Source organism: Ovis canadensis, chromosome 23 (genome assembly GCF_042477335.2).
Source record: "Ovis canadensis isolate MfBH-ARS-UI-01 breed Bighorn chromosome 23, ARS-UI_OviCan_v2, whole genome shotgun sequence".
NCBI lineage: Eukaryota > Metazoa > Chordata > Mammalia > Artiodactyla > Bovidae > Ovis > Ovis canadensis.
In genome coordinates this window covers 74,833,622-74,856,128 of record NC_091267.1, presented here as the reverse complement: position 1 = coordinate 74,856,128, position 22,507 = coordinate 74,833,622, and positions in this window count along the sequence as shown.

The following is a 22,507-nucleotide window of genomic DNA, read 5'->3' as shown; positions in this document are numbered from 1 at the left end:
CTCAGAGAGATCCCAAAGCCAGGCGCCCACCTCGGCCAGTGTGAGGCTGCTGTGGAGGATGGAGGGGTCGGTGACGGATTCCCTCCCAAAACCAGAAGCGCGGCTCCTTCTGGAGCCTGAGCTGTAGCACAGGGCTGGGAGGCCCCCTGATGCACTTTGGGGTCTCTCGGGCCTCTGTCCCAGGAGCGGTGAGTTGACAGAGAACCCCAGCCAGAGCTGTAAGTAGACAGAGGCTGCCTGACGCTGGCACAGTGGAGCCACAGGAGGGGCCCCACGTGCTCCCGCCCCCATCTGTGAGAGCCCTCCTCACCTGTCCCTCCTCCCCGTGAGGTCGCGGGTCGAGCAGTCGTGAGAAAAGGAGGACAAGAGGGGTAGGGGAAGCAGAAGGCGTCTCTGCATCCTGCTCGTTTCCTTTAGGTTCAGCTTACGCTTTCTGTCTGAAGTATATTTAATAGTATATTTTTTACAGAGGATCTGCTGGGGTAAACTTTCCACTTTCGGGTTCCCTGGTGGCTTAGTGGGAAAGAGTCCGCCCGCCAGTGCACGAGACACGGGTTCGATCCCTGATCAGGGAGGATCCCACACGCCGAGAAGCAGCTAAGCCCATTCACCACGGCTTCTGAGCCTGCGCCCCGGAGCCGGGGGCCACGGCTTCTGAAGTCCGCACGCCCTGGAACCTGTGCTTCCAAACAAGAGAAGCCACCGCAGTGAGAAGCCTGCACACCGATGAAGACCCAGCACAGACAAAAATAAATAAATGAAACTATTTTTATAAACTTTCCACTCATTTAACTGAAGCTGTCTTTATGGGATCCTTGCTCTCGAATGACCCTTTGGCTAGGCTTTGGAGTCTACCTTGGCATTACAGAGGCAGGCCGCTGTGCCCCACCGTGCCTGCCGATGGGGCCGCCATGTGCTACTGTCTGCTTCCCTAGCGCTCTGTGAGGCAGGAACGGTTTCAGTGGAAAAACCCCATCATGTAGTAGAACAGGCTCTGAGAAGTAGCAAACTCTTGAGAGTCGCTTGGGCTGCAAGGAGATCAAACCAGTCCATCCTAAAGGAAATCAACCCTGAATGTTCACTGGAAGGACCGATGCTGAAGCTGAAGCTCCTATACTTTGGCCACCTGATGCGAAGAACCGACTCATTGCAAAAAACCCTGATGCTGGGAAAGATTGAGGGCAGGAGGAGAAGGGGATGACAGAGGATGAGATGGTTGGATGGCATCACCGACTCGATGGACATGAGTCTGGGCAAACTCCAGGAGACAGTGGAGAGCGGCGAATCCATGGGGTGCAGAGTCGTGCGCGACTGAGCGGCTGAACAAGTAACAATTTCAAACTTCTCTGAGATCAAGACTGGACCTGAGGTTGATTCCCTTCTAAGTCGAATGGCAGGAGCCGAAACAGCCGCTCAGTGGCGCATTCTCTGAAGACAGTGACCCCACACACTGACACGCGTGTGAGCCAGAAGCACGTGCTAGACAGCAGGTCTGAGTGAATGTTGACTCACTGAGCTCCAGTTACAGGTAGGGTTCCATCTAATACTCAACACTCTATCTGTGAAATACAAACTACCTCCGAATACCAGGAGCTCTTGATAGTGGTGAAGCCATTCTTGTGCAATGCTTGCTCTTTGTTTTAACTCAAGCGTCCTGCTGTGGGAAAGGACTGGGACCGCAGTGGTTTCACTGGCTCCAAAGAGCTGTCTTCCTCTGCCCTCTAGTGGCCTCATGGCAAATTCTAAGCCCCTCCATGCTGCCCTCCGTCTATTCTTACTGCTTTTATCATTGCTCATGAAACAAAATTTTCTTAATCTTGCTGCAACCTCAAAGTTTCCTACAATAGAAGTGAAATGAATGAAGGGGGCTTTTACTGGGAACTGTGTGCAATCAGAGGCATCGTGCTAGAATTCAGGAAGTGACCCCCTCCCCTCCCCTTGCAGGCTGCGTCCTCCGCCTCCCATCCTTGGTGTAAACATTTTCCGGGGCAGCTGTTTGCCATCTGGGAAGCCCCTGCTCAACAGCTGCATCCGGTCCAACCTAGCATGACCACCTCTTTCCCAGCGGCGCTGTACGACCCGGCCCTTCCTACATCAGAGCCAAGCCCACCCTCGCAGGATGCGGGCACCCCTCGGCCACCCGTCTCCTGTCCCAACCAGGACCGGCCCCCCTTGTTTGCCTGGACTCCCGGGACCCACATCCCTCCTGTGCTCGGACAGCTCATCAGTGCAGGGGAGACCCGGGGGAACCCGATCCTGGCCCTGAAGGCAGAGTTCAGGGCATGGTCCAGCCCACACCAGCCAGGCGCTTCTGGGGAGGCACAGGCCTCGCACGCACGCCATTGTCCATGGCACCACATCCGCACTAGCTTCTCAGCAAACAGGGCGTCTGACCGGCTTCTGCTGAGCTTGAGTCACCCCCACATCTCCAGGGCCCGGCTCAGCACGCCCTCGTCCAGTCCTCCGCACCGTGGCTTCTTCTTCCCAGATAATCATGGGAACTTTCTGCTCATCCCTGCTTTCTGCCGGGGGCCGGGATCACAGTGTGGCCCTGAAGGGCGCTTCCATCCTGAAGAGCGCTGACCACAGGGGAGGGCACGTCCGGACAGCAGAGACGGGCCGGCCCAGGGCCCGAGAGCCCAAAGCGCGCTCTTGGCCCTAGCGACATGGAATCTGCCTGACCCCAAGCTTGGGAGGGCTGTAGGAGGGGAAAGCGCTTTCCAGAGAGGAGATGACAGTGCAGCCTTGAATGGACAGCTGAAGGATACTAGACAGTCTTAGAAACTTTTTCCAGAAAACCACACGATGCTCAGGAAATTAGCTCTCCAGTTGCCAGCTGGTGGAAACCTTGGTTCATAAATCCACATGCGTAAGAAATACTGCCTTTCTCTAGTCTCCTTAATCCAATTCTGAATCTCTGTATTGGTCTCCTAGCGTTGCTACGATACTGTAAACCACTGCGTGGTTTAGACAATAGAAACGTGTTAATGCAACGCGGAATCAACTGTGCACCACTGAGGAATGGACGTGCCATCTCATAGCTCTGGTGCCCTCTGTGTCTCTTTGTCCAAAGCTGCCCTCCTGTAAGGACACCAGGCATAACGGACTAGGGCCCACCCTAGTGACCTCGGAGAAGGCAATGGCACCCCACTCCAGCACTCTTGCCTGGGAAATCCCATGGATGGAGGAGACTGGTGGGCTTCAGACACAACCGAGCAACTTCACTTTCACTTTTCACTCTCATGCACTGGAGAAGGAAATGGCAACCCACTCTAGTGTTCTTGCCTGGAGAATCCCAGGGACGGGGGAGCCTGGTGGGCTGCCGTCTGTGGGGTCACACAGAATTGGACACCACTGAAGTGACTTAGCAGCAGCAGCTAGTGACCTCATTGTAACTTGCTTACCTTTATAAAGACCTTATTTCCAAATAAGGTCACATTCTGAAGTACTACAAGTTAGACTTCAAAATATCTTTTGAGAGGACACAATTCAACCCTTAAAAATCTCCATCCTGCCAAGTTAACAGGAAACTCAACCTTGACCACCGTTAATTAGCTGCGTGCGCGCGCACACACACACACACACACACACCCATATCCTCTAGCCCAAGATTGAGCTTCTGATGTTTGGGGCCAACCCAGAGCACCTGGGAGACACCTCCGTTCCTTTGTCTTTCCTAGTTGCTGCTGAGTGCCCATGCTTACTCTGTGTCTCCCAGCCCATGGCCACCATGCTTTGCTCGAGGGCGCCAACCTCTTTGTCACTGTTGGCAACTCCGGTGTCCAGGGCCCAGGCAGCACAGCATCCCACATGGGAACCCTTTCAGAGTGTTGCCACTTCACCAGAGACCCGGGTCTTGCTAGTCTTGAGCCTACCAACTTCTTCCCCTTCCCTCTTGAAGCCCCTAAAGGCAACTCCTCAAGCAATTCCAAAGAGACAGAGGTGCCGGCACTAGCAGACTCATCGTCAAACTGCCCCTGAGGAGCCGCCACTCAGAGCCTCTCTGGTGCATGAAGCGGAGGCAGGGGAAGACAGGAGATGAAGAACGAAGCTCGTCTGTCAGCGCGTTGCCCCGCAGGCTTCTGACTGCGCGCCCAACGAACGAGCCACAAGCAGTTCACTGGCCAAAGCCAAGCTGGCCGGGGACCGCAGACTGAACTCAGTCTCGCTCTTCCCTCCGCATTTAGCTCCAGGACACCCGTGGGCCCGAGCGTATGACGCTGGGACCTGCAGGGGACCAGGGAGGAGTGAGTTCTTCTGGGGTCCCGAAACTCAGGGTCGTCTGCGAGGAGTTGGGCACAGAGCCTGGAGCAAGAACCAGAAGGAGACAGTTTGAGAAGAGATGGGTGTTGAGGGGCCCACCATCTCTCCTGAAGAAGAAGAGGGGACCATACATTTAGACAGGGTCACTACGGTATGATAAGAAATACGTGGTATCTCTTGGGGATTGGATTCAGGGGGTCCCCACTCCCACTGACTACCCAAATCTGTGGATGTTCAAGTCCCTTATAGAAAATAGCACAGTATTTGTATATAACCTACACACATCCTCCTGTATATTTCAAATCATCTCTAGATTGCTTCTCACACTTAATGCTATGTAAATACTTGGAGGTATGTGGAAAATTCCAGTTTTGTGTTTTGGAACTTTCCGGAATTGTTTTGATCTATTCAAGTAGATATTTGTTTGTTCGTGTTCATAGCAGCGTTATTCACAACAGCCAAAAGATGCAAGCAAATTGTTGTCCATCAGTGGATGAACGGATACACAAGAATGAGGTCTACACATACGATATCATTCAGCCTTGCAAAGGAAGCAAATTCTGATACCTGTTACAACACAAAGGAACCTTGAGGGCATTATATTAAGTGAAATAAGCCAGGAATGAAAGGACAAACATTGCATGATCCCACTGCTACCAGGTGTCTCAGTTCAGTTCAGTTCAGTCGCTCAGTCGTGTCCGACTCTTTGCGACCCCATGAATTGCAGCACGCCAGGGCTCCCTGTCCATCACCAACTCCCAGAGTTCACTCAGACTCGCGTCCATCGAGTCAGTGATGGCATCCAGCCATCTCATCCTCTGCCGTCCCCTTCTCCTCTTGCCCCCAATCCCTCCCAGCATCAGAGTCTTTTCCAATGAGTCAACTCTTCACATGACGTGGCCAAAGTACTGGAGCTTCAGCTTTTGCATCAGTCCTTGCAATGAACACCCATGACTGATCTCCTTTGGGATGGACTGGTTGGATCTCCTTGCAGTCCGAGGGACTCTCAAGAGTCTTCTCCAACACCACAGTTCAAAAGCATCAATTCTTTGGCGCTCAGCTTTCTTCACAGTCCATCTCTCACATCCATACATGACCACAGGAAAAACCATAGTCTTGACTAGACGAACCTTAGTTGGCAAAGTAACGTCTCTGCTTTTGAATATGCTATCCAGGTTGGTCATAACTTTCCTTCCAAGGAGTAAGCGTCTTTTAATTTCATGGCTGCAGTCACCATCTGCAGTGATTTTGGAGCCCAAAAAAATAAAGTCTGCCACTGTTTCCACTGTTTCCCCATCTATTTCCCATGAAGTGATGGGACTAGATGCCATGATCTTCATTTTCTGAATGTTGAGTTTTAAGCCAACTTTTTCACTCTCCTCTTTCACTTTCATCAAGAGGCTTTTTAGCTCCTCTTCACTTTCTGCCATAAGGGTGGTGTCATCTGCATATCTGAGGTTACTGATATTTCTCCCAGCAATCTTGATTCCAGCTTGTGCTTCTTCCAGTCCAGCATTTCTCATGATGAACTCTGCATATAAGTTAAATAAGCAGGGTGACAATATACAGCCTTGACGTACTCCTTTTCCTATTTGGAACCAGTCTGTTGTTCCATGTCCAGTTCTAACTGTTGCTTCCTGACCTGCATACAGATTTCTCAAGAGGCAGGTCAGGTGGTCTGGTATTCCCATTTCTTGAAGAATTTTCCACAGTTTATTGTGATACACACAGTCAAAGGCTTTGGCATAGTCAATAAAGCAGAAATAGATGTTTTTCTGGAACTCTTGCTTTTTCCATGATCCAGCGGATGTTGGCAATTTGATCTCTGGTTCCTCTGCCTTTTCTAAAACCAGCTTGAACATTAGTTCAAGGTTCACGTATTGCTGAAGCCTGGCTTGGAAAATTTTGAGCATTACTTTACTAGCATGTGAGATGAGTGCAATTGTGTGGTAGTTTGAGCATTCTTTGGCATTGCCTTTCTTTGGAATTGGAATGACAACTGACCTTTTCCAGTCCTGTGGCCACTGCTGAGTTTTCCAAATTTGTTGGCCTATTGAGTGCAGCACTTTCACAGCATCATCTTTCAGGATTTGAAACAGCTCAACTAGAATTCCATCACCTCGACTAGCTTTGTTTGTAGTGATGCTTTCTAAGGCCCACTTGACTTCACATTCCAGGGTATCTGGCTCTAGATTAGTGATCACGTCATCATGATTATCTGGGTCGTGAAGATCTTTTTTTGTACAGTTCTTCCGTGTATTCTTGCCACCTCTTCTTAATATCTTCTGCTTCTGTTAGGTCCATACCATTTCTGTCCTTTATTGAGCCCATCTTTGCATGAAATGTTCCCTTGGTATCTCTAATTTTCTTGAAGAGATCTCTAGTCTTTCCCATTCTGTTGTTTTCCCCTATTTCTTTGCATTGATCGCTGAAGAAGGCTTTCTTATCTCTTCTTGCTATTCTTTGGAACTCTGCATTCAGATGCTTATATCTTCCTTTTCTCCTTGGCTTTTCACTTCTCTTTTCACAGCTATTTGTAAGGCCTCCCCAGACAGCCATTTTGCTTTTTTGCATTTCTTTTCCATGGGGATGGTCTTGATCCCTGTCTCCTGTACAATGTCACAAACCTCATTCCATAGTTCATCAGGCACTCTATCTATCAGATCTAGGCCCTTAAAACTATTTCTCACTTCCACTGTATAATCAGAAGGGATTTGATTTAAGTCATACCTGAATGGTCTAGCGGTTTTCCCTACTTTCTTCAGTTTGAGTCTGAATTTGGTAATAAGGAGTTCATGATCTGAGCCACAGTCAGCTCCCGGTCTTGTTTTTGTTGACTGTATAGAGCTTCTCCATCTTTGGCTGCAAAGAATATAATCAGTCTGATTTCAGTGTTGACCATCTGGTGATGTCCATGTGTAGAGTCTTCTCTTGTGTTGTTGGAAGAGGGTGTTTGCTATGACCAGTGCATTTTCTTGGCAAAACTCTATTAGTCTTTGCCCTGCTTCACTCTGCATTCCAAGGCCAAATTTGCCTGTTACTCCAGGTGTTTCTTGACTTCCTACTTTTGCATTCCAGTCCCCTATAATGAAAAGAACATCTTTTTTGGGTGTTAGTTCTAAAAGGTCTTGTAGGTCTTCATAAAACCGTTTAACCTCAGTTTCTTCAGTGTTTCTGGTTGGGGCATAAACTTGGATAACTGTGATATGGAATGGTTTGCCTTGGAGACTAGCGTAGTCAGATTCATAGAAGGCAGAAGTTCCTAGGAGACAAGGGAAAATGCGAGTTGCTATTTAATGGGTATAGAGTGTGCTTCAGAAGATGGAACGTTCTGGAGATCTGTTGCACAACAATGTAAATATGCGTAGCACCACTGCACTGTCCACTTAAAAATGGTTAAGATGGCACACTTTATGCTATATGCTTTGTAAAATTTAAAAACTTTTAGTGTTTAAAATTTTAAAAATTCTGGATGTGTATGCTGGTGATAGTTGTCCAACACTGTGAAGCTACTCAATGCCACTTAATTGTATACTTAAAAATGGTTGAAATGATGACGCTTTATGCTGTGGGTATTTTTCCACAATTGAAAAAAAGACTTGTTATAAAGCTGCAGCAAGTAAGGCAGTGTGATAAAGGCACAAACACAGACAAGTGAACTAATCAAACAGCACAGAACGTCCAGACTCAGAGCTAAACACACACGCCCACCCGACTGGTGATGGTGCTGGCAGTGCATTAAGGAAAGCCCAACCATAACAGACGGCGTCGAGCCACTGAGAGACACGCGGGAGGAACTAAGCCCGGACGCCTAGTTCTCACTGCACACAGAAGCCAATTCCAGACCGGACACAGAGCTAAACGTAAAAGATGAAACACCAAGTCATCCAGGAAAAAACAGAGGAAAAATCCAAGATGCACTCACTCTAGAAAAAGAGACTGGTCAACTAGACTTAATTGGAATTAGAGACTTTTACTCATCAAAGCAACATTAAGAAAGTGAAAAGGCAAGCCTCAGAGTGTAAGGCACCATAGTACATGTACCCAACAAATAATTTATCTTCAGAATATGTAAGAAGTCCTAGAAGTCAACAAGAAAAAGATACGCAACCCAACAGACAAGTGAACAAGAGACTTGAATAGTTACTTCACGAAAGAACAGAACCAAACGATCAATAAGCACATTAAACACGTTAGAAGGTGCACAACATTAAAATGAAACTTTGTAAGGCTTCCCTGGTGGCTAATCCCTGGTAAACTTTGTAAGGCTTCCCTGGTAAAGAATCCGCCTTCAATGTGGGAGACCGTTAGGAAGGGGAACTTGCAGCGCCTCCTGATATCCCACACGCATTTATCCTTTGACTCCGGAATCCCACATCGAGAAATCTATCCCAAAGAGACACTGAAGAGAAAAGCAAAGCCGTGTTTGTGCAAAGCATGGTGGCGTTATATGCGAGAGCAAAACGTAGAAAACAAACCGAACACCCAAGCACAGACTGAAGCTGTCCACTCTTCGTGAAGCAGGAGGCATGCCACTGTAAGAAGCCGTAAGGGAGATCTCTAAGTGCAGACATGGAGAGACCTCCGATACACTATTAGGTGAAAAAAAAAATCAATATGCCATCTTTGGGGCTTATCTTAACCGAGAACATTCAGGTGTACACGCTGGATTTAGAAAAGGCAGAGGAATCAGAGATCAAATTGCCAACATCTGTTGGATCATAGAGAAAGCAAGAGGATTCTAAAAAAAATTCTACCTCTGTTTCATTGACTACGCTGAAGTCTTGGACTGTGTGCATCACAACAAACTGTGGAAAATTCTTAGAGATGGGAATACAGACATCTTACCTGCCTCCTGAGAAATCTGTATGCAAGTCAAGAAGCAACAGTTAGAACCAGGCATGGAACGACAGACTGGTTCCAAACTGAGGCAGGAACAGGTCAAGGCTGTATATTGTCACTCTGCTTATTTAACCTACATGAAGAGTTGTTGTTGTACAGTCGCCCAGTCATGTCCGGCTTTTTGCGATCCCATAGACTGCACACCAGGCCAGATGTATGCAGAGTACATCATGAGAAATGATCAGAAAGCTCCACCCAGAAGCCTCCCACGTTCCCAGCACACCTCACCCCCAGGGCCCTGGCTGCACAAACATGTGCTCAGAGCCACGTGAGGCTCTGCAATAGGACATCAGTACAAATGGTTACTGCTCGACGCGTAATTTGAAAGTCGCTAACTCGTCTCCCACTCCTTGCGATCAACCCCATGGATTGTAGCCCAGGCTCCTCTGTCCATGGGATTTCCCAGGCAAGAGTACTGGAGTGGGTTGCCACTCCCTTCTCCAGGGGATCTTCCTGACCCAGAGATGGAACTCGCATCTCCTCCTTGGCAGATGATGGATTTTTACCATCTGAGCCACCTGCGCTTCCCACTCAGAGCTGATTACTTGTGCAGGATTTTATTACAAAGTCTGGTTCACCAGGAACTAGCACCACACTCAGGCCCTGAGGAGAGGAAAATCCCTGACAGATGGACCCCAGAGGGGGCCGGACCAGGGGAGGTGGGGAAGGCAGGCAACCTGGTCAACTGTTAACACAAAGCCTCTTCAGGACCTTCAGGGAATCATCCGAGTGTGCGGTAAGCCATGATGGAAGGGGTGTGCTTACCACATGTCCCCAGGGACAGCAAGGACATCCAACCAGCCCATCCTAAAGGAAATCAACCCTGAATACTCACTGGAAGGACTGATGCTGAAGCTGAAACTCCAATACTTCGGCCACCTGATGTGAAGAGCAGACTAGTTAGAAAAGACCCTGATGCTGGGAAAGATTGAGGGCAGAAGGAGAAGGGGATGACAGAGGATGAGATGGTTGGATGGCATCACCAACTCAATGGCCATGAGCTTGAGTAAGCTCCGGGAGTTGGTGATGGACAGGGAGGCCTGGTGTGCTGCAGTCCATGGGGTCGCAAAGAGTCGGACACGACTGAGCGACTGAACAAGGGGCTTAAGTGCACAGACTGGAGAAGGGAGGGTCTAAAGGGAGAGGGGCTGCTCCTGGACAAGAAAACGGCCACCCAGGATGGTCTGCTCGGGTGAGTCTGGCTCCAACACTGTCCCTTAGAGTTCAGGTTCACGATATGGTGACTCTGACGAATTCCAAGAGGAATCAGTTCTTAGAGCATCAAAAATCTCTCACTGACAGGTGGTCTGGAGGTGGGAAGCTTCTGCACCTGATAACGCAGAGACTGGACAAGGCCCAGGTGTAGTTACGTCTGTCTTCAGACTTCAACAGTTTGGTGAGACGATAAATATGTAAGTGCTCCTTACACTGCCGGGCGCTGTACAAGTGATGCCACCTCTGTTATTAAGACGCCTTGGACTTTTAGCTTAGTGGAAGAGACTGGTATGAATAAAATAAAATAAAATCCTGTGAATTAAAATAAAATAAAATCCTCAGTCAGACTCCATGTTCCAGCCAGCTCTGCCACTTCAGATGCTAACGTTTAATTCAAGCCAGTATGAGACGGGGCCTGAAGGAAGGCGCAGAGAGAGAGGAAGCAAGGTGGGGAGGAGACCCTGCGAGGGCCCACAGCGCTTCCCGGAGGCGCGGGATGGGCACAGCTAACCTCGGGAAAGTCTGCGAGGGACACGTGTTTTCTCACCCCACTGAGGCTCAAAGGTTAATTGGTTTGCCCTGCGGAAGCGCCAGGCCTGAGATCCAGAAGTACCAGCTGGATACCTCACGCACCCTCATTCTGACTGGAAGTCAGAGAGGAGGGGTGTTCTCTCCCCAGGGGTCACCTGGGCACAGGGCTGAGCTCACCTCACCCCACCTGGGTCCCCCAAGTCACCCCCGGGGTCCATGCAATGGGACCCTGAGGTCTTCCACCAGTGGCGCCCTCTGGGCCCTGGCCGGGGCCCACGTGTGCTCCTCTGGGGACTCGAGTTGCTGCCACTCCGGAGCCGCCGCCAGTTCCTGGCCATGGTCCTGTCACTGTCCCCAGGCTCCCCTCAGACGCGGGTCCTGTCACTGCCCCCAGGCTCTGTCCCTCAGATGCAGGGGTTCTGACAGGAAGCACCTGTTCCCCAGGGGAGACACGCTGCCTGCTGGCCAGCTGGCTCTGGGAACCGGTGGCCCCGCCCGGCTCTGTCCCCGACCTTGAAGGAGTCTCTCGAGGTGAAGCAATATGCCCGGCCTTGTTCTTCTGTGAACAGTGTTCTGGTTTCCAGGTGTGTTAAATGGGGTATTTGAGTCCTGTCCTCACCCAGAGCTGGAGAAAGAGCTCTCCATTTTCTCCCCGTCCCCTCCCACCACTATGATGTCCCCTTGGAAGCACAATGGCATCACTTCGGGCGCTTTCAAAAGTGCTCATGGAGGTCCCAGCCCCAGGCCACTTAAATCAGAACTTCTTTGGGTGCGACCCTGGCATCAGTATTCTTTTTTTAATACTTCCCAAGTACTCTCGTGTGGAGCCAAGGTTGAGACTCACTGCCAAGAAGGGCTTCCAAGGTGGCTCAGTGGTAAAGAATCTGCCCGCCAGGGCAGGAGAACCACAGCAGGGAAAACGCACCAACAGCTCGGCTCCCAAACCTTTCAGGACTCGTGGAGAGGGCCCCTCACTTCCTGGAGTGGCCAGCCTCCACGCCCCCAGTCCTGCCTGACCTCAGATCCTCCTGGCACAAGACCCAGCGCCCAGTGCACTGTGTCTACTGAAGACGTCGGGCCAACTCTGCCCGTCACCCGTCCCAGCTACAGTCTGGTTTCCAGAGCATCAGACCCCGGACAAAACCGACCTCACAGAGGGATCTATTCTAAAGCCAGTTGCTTAAAGAGAGATCTGCGAGGGGGTGCCCACCATCAGATGAGAATGATGAGAGTGTTTCTCACTCTCCTCTTTCACCTTCATCAAGAGGCCCTTCAGTTCCTCTTCACTTTCTGCCATTAGAGCGAATCCAGTGCCTTCTATCAAGATTCCAGAGCTCAGTTAGAGTCGCACTCAGGGCAGCATCCACGTGTGTGTGTGTGTGAGTGTGTGAGTGTGTGTGTGAGTGTGTGTGTGAGTATGTGTAAGAGTGTGTGTGTGTGAGTGTGTGAGTGTGTGTGTGAGTGTGAGTGTGTGTGTGAGTGAGTGTGAGTGTGCGTGAGTGTGTGTGTGTGAGTGAGTGTGTGTGCGTGTGAGTGTGTGTAAGTGTGAGTGTGTGTGAGTGTGAGTGAGTGTGTGAGTGTGTGTGTGCGTGTGTGTGTAAGTGTGAGTGTGTGAGTGTGTGTGTGAGTGTGTGAGTGAGCGTGTGAGTGTGTGTGAGAGTGTGTGTGTGAATAAGATGTGGTAGAGCAGTCTGGAATTTGCCCACACACAGCAATTCTCCAATGTCTTTCTGGAGCATTGTCGCTGGTGACCTATTTGGGGGAGAGGAGCTAGAAGCAGAGCACTCCCCCGAGTGAGCTCACCACAGAGCCTCAAACGCAACAGTCTCCTGAGTCCAGACACTGACGTCCCAGCCCTGCTATCAGAGAGGGAGCCACGACCCTGGCTTGAGTGCCTGCTTCAAGGGAACAAAAGCCGCAGAGAGCGCTGGATGTTGTGCTCAAAGCTGTGGGCACATGGTGGGCGCTCATCAATGCTTTTGCCACCAGGGAGTGTGCAGTGCTAAGCAATTGCCTGTCCACAGGAAATAATAAGGTGATTCATTTTTATCTTGAAAACTTCAATATTTAACACACATTCTATCGATATTGCCTTTTGTCCCCAGCTCCTGCCTCCAATATTTAATTGCAATCTATTACAGCTGCAGCAAGTTGAATCCATGGAGATTGAAAAATGAGATGTAAAAAAAAAAAAGTGTATAAACGTATCCTTTGTGGTCAATATTAATCTGGCAAAAGGGTTTTTTTTTTTTTTTCCTGTAAGGAAGCCTGCCAAGAGCGATAGAAAGTGATTCATGGAGTCAGCAGCTTCAGAGAGGTCGGGAGGAGAGATAGCTGGCCCTAGCATTCGGCGAAGAGAAGAGAGTCAAGAGGTTGGTGAGAGGCCCCGGGAACGCATCCTGTGAGATGACAGGAGTGTGTGTGTGACCGTGTGACCGACCACGGGGCTCAGGAGGGCGGCGTCCACGCTGCCGGGGGGCGAGGGGCGCCCCAGCCTTCTAGGCCATGGCCTCCACCCTCCACCCGTGGCTCTGAGCAGGGCCCCTCCCGTTTCCTGGAAGCCAGTGCTCCCTTTACGTCAACAACCTCTCCATGACCTCACTATGCTTCACCCGCCAGGCTTCCTTCTGCTTGGGCTGTCCCAGGGGTGACCTTTGGGTGGGAGCCTCCTCAGTGAGAGACTGAATCCCCGGCGTCATTCACCTGGGACCCCCGGCACTTAGTTCACCAGACTAAGAAAGCTGAGGCTGAAAGATGCGGTCCAAACAAAATCCCCCTCGACTTTCTGCAGCCATCATGGCCTGGGATTATCCCAAGCATTCTGAAAGCCCTTCTCGACCTTGAAAAGAGGTCACAGTGAAGGGGGAGGAAGCCATTTACAGGCCACTTGGACATCTGGTTCTGCCGCCTGCCGCCTAGGGGCCTGCTACTATTGGTGGCACTGGGGCGCTTCACAAACACAGGTGAGTCTTCACTCCCATGAAGCTTCACTATAATGAAGGGCTGCTGCACAAAGATAAGCAAGCTCATGTCAGTATCGACAAAGAATACGAAGGAATAAAAATGCAGCCACGTAATTAATACAGGGTGACCCTGAGGGGCCCCTGTAGGGTGGGCGGTCAAGGAGACCCTTCTGAGGAGGTGACATCTGAGCCAGGATCAGGTCTGGCTGATGGAGGTGGACAGAAGGGGGCAGAGGTGGGACCGACTAAGGAAGCTGCAGTCGTCAAGACAGTGTGGTCCTGGCGCAGGAACCGAAACACAGATCAACGGAGCAGGAGAGAAAGCCGAGAGACAAAGCCCAGCACCCACAGTCACCTAATCCGTAACAAAGCCGCAGGAGCACACAGGGAGAAAAGAGGCCTCTGCAGGAAGCGGTGCTGGGAAAACTGGACAGCCACACGGACAAGAAGGAAGCTAGAACACTCCCTGCTGCTGCTGCTGCTGCTGCTGCTAAGTCGCCTCAGTCGTGCCCGACTCTGTTTAACCCCATAGACGGCAGCCCACCAGGCTCCTCCGTCCCTGGGATTCTCCAGGCAACAGTACTGGAGTGGGTTGCCATTGCCTTCTCCGAGAACACTCCCTAACACACAGAAAGAAACTCAAAATGGATTAAAGGCAAAAACACAAGGCTGGACACTATAAAATTCTTAGAGGAAAACATAGCTAGAACACTCCATGACATAAATTGCAGCAAGATCTTTTTTGATTGACTTCCTAGAGTAATAAAAATAAATAAAAAAGAAACAAATGGGATTGAGTTAAACTTAAAAGCTTTTACCTCGAAAAAGAAATCATAAACAAGGTGAAAAGACAACCCTCAGAATGGGAGAAAAATATCTGCAAATGAAAAAACTGACAAAAGATTAATCTCCAAAATAAACAAACAGCTCATGCAGCTCAACATTAAAAAAAAAAAGAACAACCTCATCAAAAAACAGGTAGCAGAACTAAAAAGACATTTCTCTAAAGGAGACATACAGACCTCCCAGCACACACATGAAAAGATGCTCAACATCACTATTTATTAGAGAAATGCAAATCAAAACTTCACTGAGGTGTGTATCACCTCACACCGGTCAGAATGGCCATCATCAAAAAATCTACAAACACTAAATGGTGGAGGGGACGTGGAGAAAAGGGAACCCTCTTGCACTGTTAGTCGGAATGCAAACCAATAGTTACTACGGAGAACAGTACGGCATCTCCTTTAAAAACTAAAGTGAAAGTGTTGGTTACTCAGTTGTGTCCAACTCTTTGCGACCCCTGACCCCATGGACTGTAACCCACCAGGCTCCTCTGTCCATGGGATTCTCCAGGGAAGAACACTGCAGTGGGTTGCCATTTCCTTCTCCAGGATATCTTCCCAACCCAGGGATCGAACCTGAACCTGGGTCTCCTTCGTTGCAGGTGAGCCCCCAGGGAAGCTATTAATACATCCATGTGACCACATGGTGAAGACGGGCTCACCCACGAAATAGTTAAACAACAGCGATAAGAGACCGTCTGGGGGCTGGCCAGGCGGCTCTGACACCTCCAGTGACCTGACCTGCAGCTGACCACTGGAACCGTCTGGGCCTGTGTTTCCTGCAGAAACACAAGGATCGTAACAGTCTTCACCTCCTAGAGCTGCCGTCAAGATCAAGCCGACCACTAAGGTAAGCAGCCTCCGACACTTCTTTAAAGCAGGGTATGATTTTTTTCTTTTAAAATTTTTTTGATGTGGACCATTTTTAAAGTCTTCATTGAATCTGTTACGATATCGATTCTGTTTTATGTTTTGTTTTTTTGGCCGCGATTTCAGCCACGAGGCTTGTGGCATCTTAGCTCGCCTACCAGAGATTGAACCCTCAGCCCCTGCACTGGATGGAAGGTGAAGTCCCCCTGGCGTCCCAGGGGGAGTCCCACGGTATATGAATTTAAGTCTCACAACTTGCAGAAATGCCAACCCCAAAAAAGGGTAGTGCTGGTATTTTTCTTCTATATCCAGCTGTTCCTCTGTGCATCGAGGGCTGAACTCAGGCTCTGGGAGACCACTCTGTCCTCCAGGCCCCTCCCCGCCAGCGGAGGCTTCGTGCTGGTGGTGCTGGGTCCCTGGGGCCAGCTGTGTGCACATACCCCCTGCCCAGGCCCTACAGCAGGTCCTCAAGGAGTCTGATTGAATCAGGCCACGTCCATTTCATGCGCTAGGATGAGTCGTGCTTCCTGAGAAAACTCTGAAGGGTGCCTGTTCCAATTTGCGTCCGCTTGGGAAGAATGTCATGAAAGCAGTGAGCTGCCCACCAAGGCAACCGCGGCAGAGGTGCATTAAAGGCACAGGTCAGTGCGTTATCCAGACTGTGGTTTCCACTTGGTTTGGGAAGAATTTACTTGATATTTATTGACTATGGAGGCTGTGAAATGGCTTGTCCTGGGCTAAATAAGCAATTTAAAATAGAGACACAGGGAAGAACCTAACCACAGCCAAAGCGGTCTGTTCCCAGGCTGTTAATAAACACACCCTGGACAGAAGGGACCCTGGAGGGGGTGGGCGGCCAGCTCGCCAGGCACCTCTCCTAGCGCGGGGCCTCGTCTGTTAAGATGAACCGCAGGAAACGCCTGGTCCACACAACAGCTCAGAACGGTTGCAGCTCCGACCTGAGCCAGCCTGGCATGGATTGCCCGCAGCAGGACTCAAACAGGGAGGACTCCTCCCACGGGCAGCAAGGGACCCTCCGCAGGCCAGTGACACCGCCGCGCCCCACGCGGCCTGCAGCTCCTGCCAAGAACTGAATTAACACAAGTCACGCTCCTCAGTCCAGGGAGGAAACGAACATGTTGTTGAACGCACATATTTAGAAACTCAAAGCCCCTTCCGGCTCTGACCGGTCAGAGGGGCTGCCGGGGCGGCCCCTGCGTTTCTCCATGCCAGCCTGTGGTAGAACCGCGGGCGGGCAGGACGAATCCACGGAGGCCCACGTCCGAAGCCGAGGCAGGTTCCACCGCGGCGGGCTCGCGGAGGGGCCCATCTGAGGCCCGCAGGGATCGTGGGGCCCGAGGCCTGGGACGGGGGTCCCGGGGGCGTGTGGACGGGGCAGGGGCCGGGGACGAGCCCCCACGGAGGAGCCTGGGTGAGAGGGAGAGGAGGAGCACCGAGCCTGGCCCTTAAGATCCGGCGGAAGAGCCTGCGAAACGGGCAGAGAGGCGGCCAAAGGCAGAGCCGGGGGGACGGGGCCGGCGCGGGGTCTGAACAAGGAAGAGCGCAGGCGTGCAGACGCCGGCCTTGGCCTGGAAGTGGCCCCGGCCCGGTCACGGTCACGACCGAGCTGCATTTCCCAGGGCGGCTGGAGGCGGGAGGCGCAGCCGCGGAGGAGACGGAGGCGCTGCAGGCCGCGGCGGCACAGGGCGCCGCCTGGATGGACCGCTGATGCTCGTTCTGGCCCCGAAGAGCACAGCTCAGACGGAGCCTGGAGACCCTGAGGGTGCTTCTAGCGGAAGGCTGGCTGAAGTGACAAGTCAGTGATTTCCCGCGGAGGCCAAGGCACACGTCCAGCCTGGGCTGGGGGTGCCGACCACCGGAGGGCTTGCTCCAAGCCCGCCAGGATGTGCAGCGCCCCCGCCCTCCTACTGAGTGAAGCTCATCCTGAGTGTGCAAACTCTTTGTCAACAGATGGGCATGTGTGTCTCCGTCCCGAGGATGGGCCGCAGGAGGACGGCCCTGAGGCCGGTGCGCTCCTGACCCCCGCCGCCTGCGACATCCCCAAGTGGGGACACAGAGCTGCTCAAGTGAAACTCCGCCAGCTGGAGAAAAACGACCAGACACGGGCTTGCTGGTGTTCGATGAGCAAGCGAACGTTAGTCCTGCTTTCCGCCCGAGAGCCGAGTCTTCAGAGCTCTGCGGGCGCACGCCCAGCGTCCACGCCCCACTCGGCATCCCCGGCGCCTGGCCCGCGAGGAGGAGGCGGCGGCGCTGTGCGAGGCAGCGACGAGGGTGGAGCCATCAGAGGCCTCGGCTCTGCGGGAAGGCGGGCAGGCGGGCGGGCGGGCAAGCAGGAAGGAATGCAGGCGGGCGGGCAGGGGCGGGGCGTGGATGAGAAGCCGCTCATGGCGCGCGGGCCTCCTTTGTGGCCTACAGGTGGAAGTCAGCGGTGACATGGCACGGATCCAGGGCAGAAACGCCCGACGGTGGACGGAGAAGCTCCGCGCAGCGCGCGGCTGAGAGAGCTCCCAGCCGGGGGTGGGCTCAGACCAGGAGCCAGTCTTCGCCCTGACTGCCCACCCGCCCCTGCATTCTACGCATCTAATACCAACATCTTTTGAAACGTGGTTTCTTCCTTACCCCTGCGGCCTTCCCCCTGCACTCTGGCCGCCCTGGCGCTTCTGCTCAGAGTGGGGCTCAACCTCTGCCTGTATCAGGCCAGTTTGGAGCTCCAGCAAGAAAGCACAGAAGCCCGTCTGCAGTCAGTTTGGACTCTGCTCAGGGGTGCACACTGGGCGGGCTCCTGGGTTATTTTCTCGGGTCATCCCTGCTCCACCGTGCCCAGCCCGGCTTCCGGTATTGAGAAGGCTGCCACGCAGGCACGCTGGCGGGCTCAGGCCGCCTGCCCACTGCCTTTTGCTCCCCCAGTACACAGTATCTCATACTTCAGAGCGTGTATTGATAACGGAAAAGGAGAAAAAAACAAAACCCAACAGCTTATAATCCAAGGACCACCACGGTTTTTTCTAACTGAGACACGCTGTGTGCAGGCCTTAGTTCGCTGCCCAGGCATCGAACTCACGCCCCCTACAGTGGGCGGGTAGACTCTTAACCACAGGGCTGCCAGGCTAGTGCTGTGATGAGACTTTTAAATTTGAAAAGCGGAGGACTCCTAAAAATGTTTACAGACAGAGTATACGCAAATGATATGCAGACAGCATTGTCACACAAGCTGAAGGAGGTTTCTAGGGGGAAGTCCTGTGGGTTTACCTGGGACACAGGGTGGTTTCATCTCCTGAGGAAAGGGTGTGAGAGACTATGCTTAGGGTACGCGGGGTGGGACACTTCTCAGTGAGCCATCGTAAACCTGAGCTGCTCTAGGGAAATCCGTATTCAAAGAGTTAAGATGTATCCACCACCCAGCTAACAAGAGCCTGCCTTCTGTGTGCGCAGTTCATCCCTGGCCGACATGGCAGTTTCTTTTACATGTAAAACTGACTCAAGAAGCTCCAAATGTTCACTGCAAAGCAGTTTTCCTAAAGACGCAGGAAAGCAAATGACCTGTAAACGAGTTCAGGAAAAGACAACAGCTGGAGGTGCCCCATTTGGGAAATGATCTGAGCTGCCATTTCAACTTTCCTCCCAAGAGATAACAGCACGAATTAGGGGGAAGTTCAGTTTATTAGAATAAGACCATAGTAATGACTAGAAAGTACTTGGAATTCAGTCTGAAGCCAGTCTTACTTCCGTGGCTTTAGGAAAAGAGAGGGATCACAACGGGAGCAGCTCTAGTCACAGGCAGAAGGAGAGGACTCTCCAGGTTCTGCGTTCCCGTTTGGACAGAACAGACCATCGTGCTTCTGATCGAGCAGAAAATGAAAGGATGAGGATCTGGAACCCCACAAAAGTAGCGCTTGTGTCTGCGTCCTTAACGCAGGGTGTGGCTTCCTACGCGGCCGCACGGCGGGAGACGGCGCGCCGCCTGGGGCCCCCTAGGCCCCCGTTCTGCTTCTGCCGTCGAAGGTTCTGCTTCAGTCCTCTGGAAGGCAGTGCGCAACACGCGGGGCCCGACATCACCCTCAACTGGCTGAGATAACTGCAGGGCGTCAGACGGCCGCCTGGGCACCCCAGTGCCCCATTTGTGGGCCGCAGGTGGGGGCCCCGGGGCTGAGCACCGGGTGGCCCGCGGCACTTCCTGTCATCGCCCAGAGCTTTGTCTGCTAGCTGGGGAGTCCCTACTTTGTTGCTGATCAGGGCAACGGATTTGCCAAGCTAAGTCTGAACTTGGCTGCAGTTTTGGTAAGGCTGGGATGGTGGGACAACCTTTAGAGCCGTATTCCGACTCTGCAGTGGTAGGAGTCAGTTCAGGACAGGTCAACAGCAACAGTGAGATGAGGCGAGTGTAGACTCACTGGCCCCAAATGCCTTTTGGGGGATAAATTGAAATAAAATGAAATTCAGTGGCAAGGAATGAGAAAATCTGCCTCTTGTACCATCACTTCATCCCTCCCTCCTGTAACAGTTCCAACAGATGTTTCTCTAGGAGTTTTTTGTTTTCTAGGAGATTTTAATTTAAAAAAGCATTTTTGCCGTGTCCCCAATTATGTTTTCTCTGATCACCCTTAGGTGTTCATTTACAATAAGACAACACTTCCACTTACATAAGATGCTACTGTCTGTCTACAAATTACCTGGTTTGACCATGGGGAGGTAGGGAGGGCAGATACCATAACCCTCACGTTTACAAAAATTCTATTTCCTGACAGGTCCGTGGGAATCCAAAATGTCTCCTGATGAGGTCTGCATGGGAATTGTTCTTTATCTCCCTACTGGGCAGCATCAGCAATGAGCTGACTCCCAGGTACAGTCCTAACAGACCCACAGTGTATTACTGATTTTATTTTTCTCTATGAAAGTGAAAGTCGCTCAGTCGTGTCCGACTCTTTGCAACCTCATGGACTGTGCAGTCCACGGGATTCTCCAGGCCAGAATACTCGAGTGGGTATCCTTCCCGTCTGCAGGGGATCTTCCCAACCCAGGGATCCAACCCAGGTCTCCTGCGTTGCAGGCGGATTCTTTACCCGCTGAGCCACCAGGGAGGCCCGTTCCCCACTGTGCAGAACAGAGGGTGAGACGGACACTGGAGACTGGCTTCCTGTCGCCCAGGTTGATGCCGTGGTTCCTGCTGGTTTCCCAGAAGAAAACAGTGCCCGTCACAGGACCCACGGCCGCTCCACCTTACAGAGCAGAACCCCGGGGGAACAGTAACATGGCTCAGCATGGCTTCTCTGACTGCCCGATGGTGCTTGGGAGTGCTTTCTGTCTCAGGTCCAGGAGTGACCGAAGCCGTTTCTCTCTGAAGAGTGAAAGGTGGAGAAAGAAGGGAGCCGAGCCCGTTTCCACCCAGATCTCCTCTCACCAGCAGGTGGCGCTGTGACAGAGCCATCGAGAGAAGCCAGGTCTGACGGGCTGCGCAGCAGCCCCTGTGCCCTAGGGGACGCCATGGCCCCATCCCGGGTCAGACGGTTGGGTGTTAGGGCACCTGGGGCCCTCCGGGAAGCAGTGGTGGGCACACCCGGGGCAGCCTGCGGCTGAGCCCACACCCGCAACTGCCAGGGTCCTCACTGGGGTCCCTGAGTGTGTCAGCAAGGCCCCGGCCTCACTGGAGCTCCGCGGCCCTTCCCAATCCTCTGGCCTTCCCGGAGGAAGGAGGGAGTTGGGGGGGCAGGGGGAGCCCGTGTCCCTCACACTCACCCTGCAGATCCCGTGGCTTTGGGGAATCTCCAAATATGAAACGCTTTCCAGCTTTATGAGCACCTCTACATACGGTATGTTAGATGCTACCTCGGTGAGCTGTCCTGGTGGCTCAGGGGGTACTGAATCCGCCTGCAACGCAGGAGACCTGGGTCCGATCCCTGTGTCGGGACGACCCCCTGGAGGAAGTCGTGGCAACTTACTCCAGTGCTCTTGCCTGGGGAATCCCATGGATGAGGAAGGAGCCTGGGGGCTTTCAGTCCATGGGGTTGCAGAGGAGGACACAACGGAGCGACTTCACTTCCACTTCAGTGGGCCACAGTGAAGGCCCCTCAGGCGGCTCCGGGGAAGAGTAAGGAGGCCGAGCAGGAGCCCTGTGTCCACCGGCCTCTTTCACTCACTATTGGCCCCACGCTCCCCAAGAGCGAAGTCTTGTCCTTCGTCTCCAGGGACCCTTACGTGGGCTGAGTGGACAGTGGGACTTGCTGGGATAATGAACCAGAAGCAAGCGTGCCCTGAGCTGCAGGTCTTGGGGAACCAGCCACGCCCGCGCCGCCGCCCCGTCAGCTGCAGAGGTCCCCTCCGGGGACCCCCAGGTCATGCTGCCTCTGCTGGCCCTGCTCGTGGACCCCCAGGTCACGGTGCCTCTGCTGGCCCTACTCAGGGCAGAAGTGGGCTTCTCTGGGGGTGAGCTGTGGGAGGATGGGGTCCACACAGTCTGTCTGGGGCGGGGGCCACAGAAGGCGACTGACGAGCCCGCCCGCAGAGGGTGCCACACTGAGGAGTCAGAGCGTGCCTGGAACTTCCGGAGGGACTGAGGCACGAGGTGAGAACGCTGAGCCTCCCGGGTCCGCTCAGATCTGCCCGGAGCAGTGGGAAGACCGGCAGGCGCTGGTGAGCGGGTGGGGTGCAGGGTTCCAACCCGGGCTTACAGCGGAGCCCTGCCTGGGTTCCACCCTCGGTCACTGATCCCTCGTGGGGCTGTGCGTGTGCCAAGTTGACCCGCTTCAGGCATGTCCGACTCTTTGTGACCCATGGGCTGTGGCCCGCCAGACTCCTCTGTCCATGGGATCCTCCAGGTTAGAACGCTGGCGTGGGTTGCCATGCCCTCCTCCAGGGGGTCTTCCCGACCCAGGGATGGAGCCCAGGTCTCCATGTCTCCTG